General features: G+C 31.5%; 1 long non-coding RNA gene across 1 annotated transcript; it reads left to right on the top strand.

Moving 5' to 3' along the window:
- Positions 1-6,174: 6,174 nt before the first annotated feature.
- Positions 6,175-6,985, top strand: LOC146896475 (uncharacterized). Its single transcript, XR_015023586.1, has 2 exons — positions 6,175-6,324; positions 6,440-6,985. It is a non-coding gene; the product is annotated as an uncharacterized LOC146896475 (long non-coding RNA).
- Positions 6,986-14,752: the final 7,767 nt, after the last annotated feature.

Below are 14,752 nucleotides of genomic sequence, written 5' to 3'. Positions count from 1 at the left end.
CCAAAGATATTTGCACTAAATTTAGTCCCACATCTGGGAGTTTAACAACATTAGAGAGGAGCAGTAGTTATAAATGCTACAACTATTTTCCTTAGTGGTCTTAAAGACCGACTAGGTCAATGATTTTATTTTATTTTAATTTTTGTTTTTTTAAATAAATTAAATGGTCAAGATATACATTTTTGACAAACAAAACAAAAAAAAGTTTTGAATTATGTTAACGAGTTGAACCAAACGAGTCGAACCGAGTTGTTCGTGAACATTAAACGAGCCGAACTCGAGTTAAAAAAAAGATTCGTATCGAACTCGAGTCGAGTTTCGAGCTGAGCTGATTTTTATCGAGTCGAGTCGAGCTCAGACGAGTTCAGTTCGACTAGAATCATTTCCAGCCCTACTCTTGTTTTGCTCCGTCAGTCAAAAGAGTCCCGTTAACTTTAACTTTAAATGCTAAAGTGGAACATAAACAGTGTTGGTCCACCATAGACTTTATTAATTCTTTTAATTTTAATATAAAAAAGTGATTGTTGGATAATGAAGGTCCATTGTATCATATGGAATACCATCAATAGCTAATTTTTTTGCCCATATTCTTCATCTTCTTCCTCATCTTCATACCATCTTCATCATCAACCTTCATAAAAAATCCAGAAAAAAATCCAAACAAAAAACATGACTTAAATCTCTACAACAACAACATCCCAATCACTCAATTTCTTCAAGAACACTTTCCTTTCTCAATATCTCAACAACTCTTTTCAAAGTGTAGATAAACAAATTACTATAGAGAAATTGTAACAACAATATTAACATTCATATTCAAATTCAAATAGTGTTACAATTAGAGCTTTTGATTCACACATAGAAGCTAATACTACTAATAACATTCCAATTCCAGGGTTACGAAAATGATTTTTTTTTTTGGGAATTAAAATTGGAAAAGAGAACAAGATTCACATGTTTCGTAACCTCCTCCTCTTTGGGAAATTCTTTCTCCCTCTCACCTCCTCAAAGCCCATATATGATTTATTTTTTTTCCCAATTCTTTCACAACAGCAAAACCAGTGTTAGCATCCTTTGATTGGAACGAAATTGAACATAATGGGTTGCTGTTGTATCGATGAATTGATGGTTACAATGACAAAATAGGTTGTTGTTGCAGTGATGAATTGTTGAGTTTAGTGTTGGATTTTGTGAATATAAATTTCAATTATCGAGAATGGATTTAGGTTTTTGGAAAGAAAAAAATCAGGAAAAGGTTGATGAAGATATGAGAAAGAAGAAGGGAGAAGATGATGAAAAGCCAAAAAAATTAGGTGCCGACGGTTCACGATTAATTACAATGGACATGCAATCCAATGGTTAAAATCATATCAAAAGTTTTAGAGGAGGGGACTTTTTGACTAACGGAGCAAAACGAGAGGGACCAAAATGTTGGTTTTACAATTTATAGAACCAAAATGTAAACTGATAATTATTTAGGGGACCATTGATGCAATTAAGCCTAGATTATTTCAATTTATATTTTTGTTGTTTTTTTCCCTATGTGGACCAGCTTTGAAATTTCATTTTTGAAATGACCAGCTTGAAATTTTGTTTTTCTCGATAAAGATAGCACCTTCATTGATTAATGAAATCTAGTCTCGATCCCACACTATTACGTATTCAATAAGTTTATTTGTAAAGAATTAAATAGATAATAATATGACATATAAATTATTGAATGATTATTCGTTCACATACACAAATAATATATTTGATGGTGTTTAAAATGAAAAAAAATTAGTTTACACGTTCTAGTTAGTTTGAAAGAAAGTTGAAATTGTTTAGCCGAATTCACTCAGACTCCACCAATTGTTTGTGTGAGTTTTTTTTATGACTATTGTCCCCACAAATCAATTTTTTTGGGTCCGTCATGTTGTAAGTTAACGTAACTCGGTCCTTCATTAAATGAACATAATAGCAATTTTTATATGGGTTTTGTTAACGAAAGTGCCCCAAACACTCTTTAAGCATTCCTAATGAAGAAATTATTCTTTAAAAAAATTAAAGACTTCAATTTTCAATGCAATAAATACACAAACTTTAAACAAATACACAAACTTTAATAAAACCTTACAACTATGGGTGCTTAAAGAGTGCCGTGAGAGCATTGTTAACATTTCTCTTTCGTAAATACCAAGTTGCACTAACGACATAAGTTAAAGACCACACCACCGAATTGACCGGTTTTAAATTTAAGGTATCAAAGTGATCTTTTAAAGTAGAGTAATGATATTTTGACATCCATTTGATGACAACTTTGTTGACAACCTTGTTTTTCTCACTTCTTATTGGTCAAAAAAAATGGAGAGAGAAAAAGGAAAAGAGATGATAACAACATCATGTGAGTATGAGAGAGAAAATTGTCTAAAAGTTGTCAAAAAATGGTTGTCAAAATATCATTTCTCTTTAAAGTAAGGTATGAGATAAGGAGTTTTCAATGCTTTGAGAATGAGGTAATTGTCAGGTGTTCAGGGTTTCCCTTGAAGAGCAATTCATTTGTAACCTTTGTATCTACCCTTTTGGGTAGATTTTGAACTGCTGTAAACTTCGGGCGCGTTTCCTTAGCATCATTCGTTGTGTTTGGTAACTGTTGGAATATATGTGGAAATTGAGTTAAAAGACTAAACACAAATTCTCATATTAGGTAGAATAGTGTCGTGTGAATTGAAAAAAGTGAAAGTCCCACATCGGATAAAACACACACATTAGTAGTGTTTTTATAGTGGGCGTGTATCTCTGCTAGAGGTTCATAATTATGTGAACGAAGTAATCATTATAGAAAAATATATATTGATAGTATATTTTATTATTTGGAAATGATAAATTAAATAGTTAATTTAATCATTATTAGAAAGTGTTTCCTTAATCCCCAAGTTTTGATAAAATATTTTGGAATGCAATATAGAATATTTTGGAATACAATCTGAACTATCTTGGTAGGCAATCAAATATATTTTAGTACATGATCTGAAATATATTTTGATACTCAATAATATATTTATGTACTGAATAATATATTTATGTACTCAATATAATATATTTTGGTACTCAATTGAGATATTTTTGTACTAGATATAATATGTGAATTACTTGTTCCCAAAGTTTCTCACTTATTAGTTGTGAATTTTCTCTATAAATAGAGTGCTCACACAATGCATTCTACACACAAAAATTCACAGTTGATGTTTCCTGTGCTTTTCCTCTCTTCTCTCCCTTCAGAATTGAGAGTGTTCTTAAGACCATATACCTCTTCTCTATAGTTCCTTTCCTGTGCTATCACTCATCCTTAATTTTAGGTCTTCTTCCGTTAGCCTTCAAACAATATTTATTAACGATCTCTCTACTCTAGCACACAAAAAATCAAGTGAATCCGATGGGAGAATCTAAGTATCAACCGATAAATCAAAGGTACTCTATCTCTTTAATTTACCCTCATGCTATGCTTTTCATATTTTAATTTCTAAGATAATGTATGTATCTCACTAACTTATACACATTATTATAGCGATTGTGAAAAAAACTTGGAAGATCAAGTGATTACGATCAAAGAACCACCTACTTCCTCCGATTCAAAGGACCCAACAAGGTATTCAATCTTTTTGATTTACTTTCTTTCCAATTATTATACTTTTTTTTATTGAATTAACACATAAAATATACATGAATGTGTTTAGCGATGATGAGAGCTGGATTGAGCAAGTAGTTGTGGTCTCGTTCTCGGTGATATTATGCTGGATATTGATTATCTTCCCTGCCCTAAAGATGTCATCAGATGGTGGTAAATTCAACGAGACTGTCGTGATAGCCTTGATCGTCCCGCTTGTTATGTTTTTTCAATCATTTATATTTTCTGTAATGACATCGCACCCGGCTAATAACAATATATTCGGGATCATATTCATACTTCTGCTATCAACTGCAATATCATTTATAGAAGTGAGTCTAGTTTCGTGGACTGCTGCTATCATCATTTTGATCTGTTGGGGCATCTTGATTTTATCGCTTATCATTGTTAACTGGGAAGTGATCTCCAAAGAAGATATAGTATTCTCGAAAGGAATCCAGATATTGAGAGCAGTGACTTGGTTCCTATTGCTAGCTTATGCTGTTACAGGCATAGTGGATTATTTGAATTGATAATTTATTGTTAGCTTATGCTGTTAAAGGCATAGTAGATTATTTCAATTTATAATTTTGTTCTTCTTTTCCTATATGGACCAGCTTGAAATTTTTATTTTTGAAAGGACTGGCTTGAAATTTTGTTTTTCTCGGTAAAGATAGCACCTTCGATTTTGACCGAAAGGTTCTCCCTTCATCTCATGCCTCTTTATTATTTGTTCCTCTTTTTTATTTGTCTTAAATTATTTGTTGCTTTTATAACGACCCAATGTTTTATAAAATTCATATATATCATTTTTATAATATTTTTATTGATTTTTATTTAGTTAACAACTTATTTTATGACCGTCCTTCAAAAAAAATAAACTTATTTTATGACCAATGGATGTAAAAAAAAAATATGTTGCACCGATTGAATTGATGATCGACCCATTTTATTCAATTTGGCAAGACAATCCTCATAATACTTGTAATAACCATAATGAGAAGTGGTAAAGTGTTGAATCAAAACTCATAATAATGAGTAAATGAAATTAAATAAAATGTTATAGTTAGCAACCAAATGTGTTTAGCTGATAGTGATTGAATATGTATCAATTTTGATTCACACACCATTATCCTTCTTTTCCTTACAAAATTTTAACGTCACCTTGCTACAAAATCAAAAGGGTTGACTAAATTAATACCTCCTTAGTGCATTTTGTTTTTGTCCTCCACAATAACCACCACTTTAATTAACCTCTTGGCTACACCAACAAATAAAAAATCAATATCCATTAGTGTAAACCAATTTAAAGTAAGAGATAGTTTAGTAAATAAAAGTGGGTCTAAGTTAGCAAATTGGAACAAATATGTTTTAATGAAAATTACTAAAGTAACCCTCAAGCTGTTTTAAATAATAAAGATAAATAATAAAGATGAAGTATATTTTTGTCCAAATGAAATGGTGCACTTTTGCTAACTTGGACCTATGTTTTTTGTTGGTCTAAGTTAGCAAATCCATATATATATATCTATATATATATATATATTGAAATTCATTATCATGACATTTGCATAGCCTTCGTGGCTCGTTTATATCCGGATCTTTTAGTTTAAGAGCAAGCGTAACATTGCGTAAAGACCTTATAAAAAAAAAGAGATTTTTGGATTTTTTTTTTGCCGTTTATGTCTCGTATGATTTAATTGATAATACTACACCGTATGTTTGATTTGATTGTATGGTTTGTAGTTAAAGGAAGTTGATCCCTTACACCCAACATTTTGGGTGCCGATGAGTTTGATGAAATGAAGCATGAATGATGTATTGGTTCTGCGCGCGGGAAAAACAAAATAGGGTTTTTATTAACATGTAAGGAGTTTATTTTGGTGGGTTAGTTTAAGTTCTTAAAATGAAAAATTCTTATTCTTATTATCAATTACTAGATCATTGGTGGGTTAACAGTGTATTACACACATTTTTTTCTTCACGTAATAGCGCACATAAATATATTGATCTTGCTTTTATGTATTTGCAAAAGTCAGTCAAATACGTATTACACCAAAAGACAACTCAGTTACACTAGTGTAACACTGTAGTTGTATTATACTTCTCAATAATATTTTGATAAACTCTTGTTGGATTGATGATCTATGTCAAACCATCTCTATAATTTTTTTATGTAAATTTGAAGTTATTTTTAAATGTTATTGGCACATAATGATTTCCGTTGTTTAATAAAGATGCTGAGTTTATCTTGACGCGTTTCAATTATATAAAGCAATTTAAAATTTATGTAAAAATTTACATAAATCATCTATATGATATATACTTTCAATCTATCCATATATTTAATAGAATATGTATTTGATTAAAAGTGATTGAGTCGTGTAATATAATACTTTCACTACCTAAGGGTTACACATGGGTGATTTGATATCTTAATAAAATACTTATTCCCGAATTTCTTTCATGTATTTCATAAGTTTGTTCTAATGAATGATCTAAGTTTATTCCTCTATTGCAATATGAATTAGTTTCTATGTGTTATGCAGGATCTGGCTCCACCACAACAACTATGTGTATTTTCAATGTTGACGTATTTAGACGTTGGCTTCGTTAGGGTTGATGTTCTCTTATCTTTACTTCAAAAATCACCGGTTCTTAAGTCACTAATTCTCAAGGTTGGTACTATTAGTATTTAATAATGCAACTATGATTACTTATCCATTTTTTATCGACTTTTCATTTTGCTCTTTTAGTGTCTTATTTAGACTTTGTTTGATGGTTTATCATCAGGGAATACATGAATTTTCGGAAGAGGTTTTGAATTCTGCTGTTGTGCCAAAGTGTTTCGCTTCTCTCCATGGTGTGAAATTTGTAAGAGTTAATTAATGGAGACGAGCATGAGCTGTTTTTAGCTAATTTTTTTATGCAAAATTGTATGATGCTACAATGTATTTCTACCTTGGTAGTCGAAGCCCTGACAAAGCTAAGGTTTTGGAAGAATTTGAGGAGAAGTTGCACTCATTAGGTAGGCACAATTTTGTTTTTGTTAAATTTTTCGTATACAAAGGGGGAGCTTGGGTGCGACAGGAAGGTTGTCGTTGTCATGTGATTGAAATGTCACATGTCCAAGTCTTGAAACAGTCTCATGTGTAAAAACAAAGATAAGACTATATACAATACACAAAATACTAAAACCTCTTCTCAAATCCTGCGGGAGCTATGTGCACCAGACAGCCCTTTTAAATTTTTCGTTTACAATTATTAAGAATTATTGTCTCTTATTAGCTTGAAGAATGACATACGTGACATTGTATTGGGTTGTCTCTTTTTATTGTATTTCGTTGTGTAGTACATATTTTGATTAATTTACTTTTGAATTTTATTTATTTATTTGCACTTATGAAATCAATATTTTTTATTTTTAATTTATTATTTACCATTTTTGTTGTAATTTTATTTGTTAAAATGATTTCAATAACTCAATAAAGAGCCAACTCCTTCTATTAAGGCTTTAGAGAGTTCAGGTTTTTCAAAAAATATAGAACTGATGACTTGGTCCTCCCTAAGATGTGCACATATTAAATTCAAGCCTCTTCTAGTTTCCAACCTGTCTATGGGGAGATAGAGGGGTTGGTAGTAGCCAAAGGTTCTACACTACACTTGTATTAATATAGAACTGCATGGAAGGATCTTACATGTTGAATAAGAAGCTCTTATTCCAAACAGGGTTACATTCCTTTTCTTCGAGGGTCATGAAAACAATTTGGTCATCAAAGTAAAGTTCCAAAAACACACCAGAAAGATCTTCTCGTTCATTGGATAGTAGATTGTGATCTGTGACCACTAACCACATCTACCCCTAACTTTAAATTGATCATAGTTAAATGTAGCTAATGGTTCATACTTAAACTTCATTTTTTTTTACACGAATAATTATAATACAAACTTACAATCCAACAGTTAAAATTTTAAAATATATATCAAGTAAAATAATATTTTTTGAGGAAATGTATACTGCGATATCATTTATAAAAGTGAGTCTTGTTTCGTGGACCGCTGCTATCATTATTTTGATCTCATGAGGCATCGTAATTTTATCGACTGTCATTGTTGGCCGGAGAGTGATATTCACTGAAGGTATAGTATTCTCAAAAGGAATCCAGAAATTTATAGCAATTATTTGGGTTTTATGGCTAGCTTACGTTGTTAAAGGCATAGTGCAATATTTAAATTCATAATTTTTGTTTCTTCTCCTATATGGACCACCTTGGTATTTTGTTTATCTCAATAAAGATAGCATTGCCATTTTTTAATGTAATAGATTGCAAAGCGGTGTTTTGGATTTCTGAAGCCATGTTGCTTTAGATCAAACCTTTCTAATTCAAAATCAACAAATTAAATGTAGAAATTTAGTAATTCTGCATGATTTTGATAAATCAATCTCATATATATCTTATTGTGCTTCTATGTCAGGAAACCCAAATTCTGGCTTGATTTTCCGCTGATTTGATCGATATCTTCAATAAAATGCAAAGATAATAAAAAAATAATTGCTCCTGATAGAATGTCATGGTTCCATGACTCTTTATGAATCATTATGGATAACACTTGTGTACCATAATGGTATATACCATTGTCCAATTAGAATGTGCCATGTGGCACACCCTTTAAAAAAGTATATCAAATAAAGCATTTATAAAGTAACATTGGTAGGTGATACACTCTAATTGGTCAATGGTATATACCATTGATACCTTAATGGTACACCTTAATGGTACACAAGTGAAATCCGAATCATTATGAAGTATTTCATTCTCATTTAACATGAAATTTAAGTATTTAGTACTACAGTAGAAACTCTTTAATTTAATACTCGGTAAATTAATAAACTCTCTAAAATAATAAATTTGTCCGGTCCCGACTTGGGCCAATGTAAAAAATTGAAAAACTCGATAAAATATAAATAATAAGATAATAATTTTTCGGGAGATCCCTTTATAATTTTTGGTCCCAAGAAAATCATAAATTAATAATTCATAGAAACTGAAAAAAAAATATTAAGAATACATTGAACACATTTGTTGCTCTTGTTTACATTTACTGCACTTCAAAAGTCATTATTGATTTCCAATGCATATGAACACAGTAGTTACTAATTTACGTTGAGTTCCAAGGTTCGCTGCAACGTAATTCTAAGAGGCATAGACTAATTTGCCTTTTTGTTTGGTATGTACAGTATAATTACTTAAAAACTCTTTAAATTAATAATTATTAATTTATCGATAAATTAATAACTCTCTAAATTAATAAATTTCTCCGGTCCTGACATTATTAATTTATAGAGTTTTAACTGTATATATTTAAGTTATTGCGATGCATGCTTCTTTGTGAAATTTGTGAAGAATAACATGTGGAACTCTTTATGAATCATTATGGATAGCACTTGTGTATCATAATGGTATATACCATTGCCTAATTAGAATGTGCCATGTGGCACACCCTTTAAAAAAGTATATCAAATAAAGCATTTATAAAGTAACATTGGTAGGTGGCACACTCTAATTGGTCAATGGTATATACCATTGGTACCTTAATGGTACACCTTAATGGTACACAAGTGGAATCCGAATCATTATGAAGTATTTCATTCTCATTTAACATGAAATTTAAGTATTTGGTACTACATATTTAAGTTATTGCGATGCATGCTTCTTTGTGAAATTTGTGAAGAATAACATGTGGAAGAAAGAGTGAATCAACTTGTAGGGTTCATAGCTATATCTGGAAGGTGTATAGTGAGACTGATAAAGGTGTAGAGTGTTCAAATACATGTGGAACAAATAATGAACCACTTTGGTATCTTTTTATGGTGTGCAAATGCGAGTGTGACTTGTTGGAGGAAAGTTAAATACGGCGTCTGTTGGAGGAATTAACGTTACATTTGTTAAGAATACCAATGCAAAATAGAGAAAGAGAGAATAGGAACAACAAAGACAGCTAGGGTTTCATAAAATATCCTTTATATTTAATCCTAGCAAGCATGCTTACCTTAATTGCCAAACTCTAAACCTAATTATTTGGCTCCAACTGTTTGAAATTTGAATTTGAATTTCCCTCATATCCCTCCTGCATTGGAAAACGCGTATACATTGGAAAACATATTTCATGTCTCAAATATCAATACACGCGTTTACTCTTTCTCAAAACAACCTCATTTCTTCCTCTTATCATCATCACCACCGCCAACCCTCTCCCCCATCCATTGGCAACCACCAAACCTCTCCCTCAATCCACCGGCGTTCTCCCCCTTCTGCTCCACACACCTCCTTACACAACTCAACCACTCTCTTCTACCAACTTTTCACCTCCCGCCGCAACAACAGCCTCATCCTCTTCGCGTGCCGTCTCCACTTCTGGCAATACTACAGTCTCCTCCTTCCACTCTCTTTTCACCATTGTTGTTTCTAGAATTGATAGGGTTTTAAGTTGTTGAAAATATAGGGTTGAAACGGCGGCGACAAACGTCACGACGGCGATACTGGTGGTCGCCGACCCGCCTCCGTCTGTGGCATCATATCTTTACAACAAACTCATAACATCAATCTCTACTTGCGGTTTGTCGTGTATCGCTCCTTTCACCAAGTTCTCTGGATTCATCATGGGTACGTCTCTGTAATCAGGTTCCTCCTTTATCGCACATCTGTGTTTGGTTAAGGATTATTTGATGGCGGTTTATGCGGTGGCTATAGTCTACAGTTCGATTTTGATTTTTCTCTCACAAATGAAGGTAATTGTTTTATAAATTTGTTAGGGTTTGGTTTGTTTGTCAATTTAGGAATTTCCGTACTGAGATTTTGCAAATAGAAGTAATTTATTTTGCAATGTATGTGCTAATTATGGACAACATATTGGGGCAGCTCAGATGTTTTCTCCTATCCGGATGATGATAAATTGATAATGTGTTGGATCCACTTTTAGCACAACATCTAGCAATTTTTGGCATTGATTTCTCATCACTACAAAAGGTTAGTTCTTTATCTTAAATTGATATTTTGTAGATGGTAATTGATTAGTTGATTATACTTTCTGTATTTGGTTTCATGCTATATGCTAATATTTCTTTATACTTTCTTCAAGCATTGATTTTGAATCCATGGCTCCACGTCGCAATGGTCACAACGAGACAACTTAATACAACACATGGTTAATATTCTCCAATGAATGAGTCAATTGCAAGACTTCTCTTCTACAACCCAGGAAGCATTTCGGAGACGATTCGGTTTCCACCGTTTAGGTAATTATTCGATGTGCTTATCATATGGTATCATATCATTCTTTGTGATTTTGAGAGCAACTAATAGTTGGGGTTTGATTTGTTTGCCAATTTAGGAATTTTTATATCTGGGATTTCCTAAATCAAAGTAATTTATCTTTTTTCTGGTAATTTTTTCAGTGGCAATGTAACTTTAGCAATTGAAATGCTAACGGTGGTGCAGCCAATATGCATTCTATGGATGTATGAGGTCCAGTAATTGAATACATCAGGTCTCAATATTCATCATTTTTGAAGGTACTTTACTTTTTCCTTATAGACTCTGTTTATCACAAGCCAAGTCTTTGTTTTCTTAATTGTTTTTCCTTTGAACTTCTTAATTTGCATTATCTTATGGAATAAATAACTCATTTTTTTACTTAGTTTTGAAAAAGTTCTTCGTATGATTCCTATTCGCCAGCACTGTTGTTCATATAAATAATTGTTTTTTCTTTCACATGGTAAGTTGAATAATCTAGGAATTGGGAGGTGGTTGCAATTGTGAAACACAACATTTCTGTTTTGGTGCTATCATCAATAGAGGGTGAATGTTAATTTGTTCAATTTTTGCTTTGTATTTTACTTTTTGTTTGTCACTTATGGTGGTTGTTTTGGTTTTGTTCTAATAATGACATTGGATGAAAATTGCTTTTTTAGAAAATTTTCTTCTTCCTTTCTTTAACCTTTTTAATGGTTACAAATAAGCAAAAAAAAGGTCTAAAGTTGGGAGAAGGGTTTAAGAAGAGGTCAAGAAGGATAAATGTTAAGAAAAAACTATAACCAATCATGAAGAGCTTATGCGTATTTAGCCCATATCTAACTAAATTCCCACGTTGGACAGAAAAACTAAATGTGCAGCTTTGAAAGTTAATTATCATATGATTTATAGGTATCAATATAAAGTGTTTATGTTTATCTTGCAAAGTTTTATAATCATCTTGGATATAAAGTTTTGATACATCTGCTAACATGGTAACTTCGGAAAGGTTATGTAATTTTACTATCACTTTATAATATGATATACTTAAATACAATGAGTTTTACTTCTGTATTTAGGAACTTGAGCATCTTGAGAAGGCTTTAAATTTATTTATGTATTATGATCCAATATGGATCATACAAGTATGATGTAAAAGAAATTACTCATTCATCAAATGGGATGAATTTCATAGAACTATTGTATGAAGTTATGTTTTTTTTTTAAACAAGAAAAAAATGTATTAGGTACTACTCATAACATAAGGAATGCTACAAGTGAAACTCTTATATGTTCATAATCTTAGTCACTACTCAAAGCATCAGAAATGCTGCAAATAGAAACGTAGTACCTAAATGTACTCATATCTAATCAGTATCTTAATAAGTATATTCGGTGTGTTGCTTTATTCATTTAGGGGCTGACAATGAGGAGACTGTTAATATAACAAATGAGTTTTGTAACATTATCACTACATCAATAATGTCATTGATTTCAATGACAAATGAGTTTTGTAAAATTTTCTATAAATTATGGATTTTCTGTCTGACAATGATAACAAAAACGTGGTATTAACGAAAATTGGGCATATACCTTCTACGACTGGTGTTCTCGCATGGTCAACTTTATGTAGCAATATCAAGAGTTACATCAAGAAATGGTCTAAAAAAATTTGCTAATAGATGAAGACGATGTTGAGATTGATAGTACTTCGAATGTAGTGTTTAAAGAAATTTTTCGAAATGTGTAGACACAAGAAACTTAAATTATTATTGTATTTAAAGTTATAACAGTTAAATATTAAGTTGAGACTGTACGATATAATCTTGCCTTTGTCTACTACATTTACATTGTTTATGACCCGTGCGACAACACGGGTGAAAAGTCTAGTCAATGACATAACATTACAAAAGGTTATAAAAGAATATATAATAAACCTAACAGACTCTAACTTATTAATATAAATGCCAACAACTTAAGCCCAATACTTTATTAGCTAACATCTACCCTCAAACTCACAATGAGTCAACAAGAAGCATTGTGAGTTTGTCAAACAAAATACGAAAAACATACTAAATAATATAAAGTTCTAACACTACCCCTCAAGCTGAAGCTTACTACTTTAAGCTTGTTACAAATTAACCCAGAAAAATAAACCAAATCAGCTGTTAACAAAACCAATGGAGAGCAGCAACCAAAGTGAGTTATCTTTGTAGAGAGAGCAGAAAAAACCATCACCATCAACCAATAAAAGAGAGAACCATCCAAACAAAAGAACTGATAGGGCCAAACCGCAAGTGCACGGCCTATCGAAGTAATAGTAGTAAGTAGAGTTATCGTTGTTGAACCAAAAATCTTTTTGATGAATGTTTTAATGATAACAAACCTTATGGAATAAAACGCTAAGTTTTATGAATAGTGATCTACTGATGTTTGCACTTTAGTCTTTTCAGAGAAGTAGACAAGAAATAAGTCTCTTACAAGTGCATATATATACTGGATAAAAGAATACCAAAACAGTAGCATCACAAGCTCAAAGATGATATAAAAACAATATTGTTTGAATCAAAAGAGTGTTGATTATAGATTCAACAAGAAGATGAATTTTATGATTATTTGACTCATCCTCGTCACCACATGGTTTTCAACAAAGCCTTAAAGATTCGACGAATAAAAGGATAATATTTGAAAGAAATGATCTTCAAATAGTTTCTAAAAGAGTTTAAGGAAAAGGCACAAAAGTTTCATTCAAGAGAATGAATGAATGTACCTTCATGATTACATGCATGCCTAAACTAAAACATCTCAAAGATACTCAATGGGCAAGAAACATTGTGTGAAATCACTGAGAGGAATTATGAGAAAAATCACATCACCAGACAAAATAATTCAAGGTTAATTGGCCAAGAAGATATTGTCTTCTCATATAAAAGAGAACATTATCAACTTTGATGAAAAGAATGTTCTCATGATGAAGATGATTATTACACTTGAAATTATTCTTATTCCTTCATCGAAATGATTAGAATCAACTCTAAAGAGAAACCAATCCATGAATGAATTATTCATTAAGTCATTCATCAATTGGAGAATTATCAAGGAAGAAAATTCATGATAAAATGCATGAAAATTCTATCATAAGATTTATGATGATCTAAGAATCTTCCATCATTTTTCAAGATATGATTTGGGAGAATAATAATCAATCAAAGAAATTTTTACTTTAAGAAAGGTTTATCATGTTCTTACAAACAACATTCTAGTCATACATTGTGAAGAGAACATCCTCACTTGATGTTTTTAAAATATAACACATATTTACATTTATTATCTTGTTATCTACTAATGTTTTTTTGTGAGAATGTTTCAGTGAGAATGTTCTCGAGAACGTTCTGACTTCACAAAGATAACAAAGCATCTTCATCAAAACAAAGGACAAATATGATCTATTAATTAATGAACAATAGTGTGCAGAATTAAAGGTCAAGAATAATGGTTATTCTCTTTGTCCCACCAAAAGAAGGATCAAAATCATAAGAGATCAAGATTCCTTAAAATGGCATTTAAAGGTGTAGCAAATCTAGAGTGTATGTGCACATGGACCACAAGACTACAAAGGAATAAAATCTGATTAGGCCCCATGAGATTTTCGACCCATTAAGGAATGAATGGAAAAAGGTCCATTAAGGAAAGTTTCTTCAAATGATATTTTCACATGACATCATCAAAGGAGTCACTCTATGACATCATACAATGACATCAAGAATACATCATCTCAAGTGGCCTCCAAGTTTCTAAAAGAAGGCAAACAGCT

Source organism: Medicago sativa, chromosome 8 (genome assembly GCF_051527215.1).
Source record: "Medicago sativa cultivar Bolivia chromosome 8, Bolivia_mono, whole genome shotgun sequence".
NCBI lineage: Eukaryota > Viridiplantae > Streptophyta > Magnoliopsida > Fabales > Fabaceae > Medicago > Medicago sativa.
The sequence above is the reverse complement of the archived record's forward strand: the minus strand, read 5'-3'. Positions and strand labels throughout refer to the sequence as shown.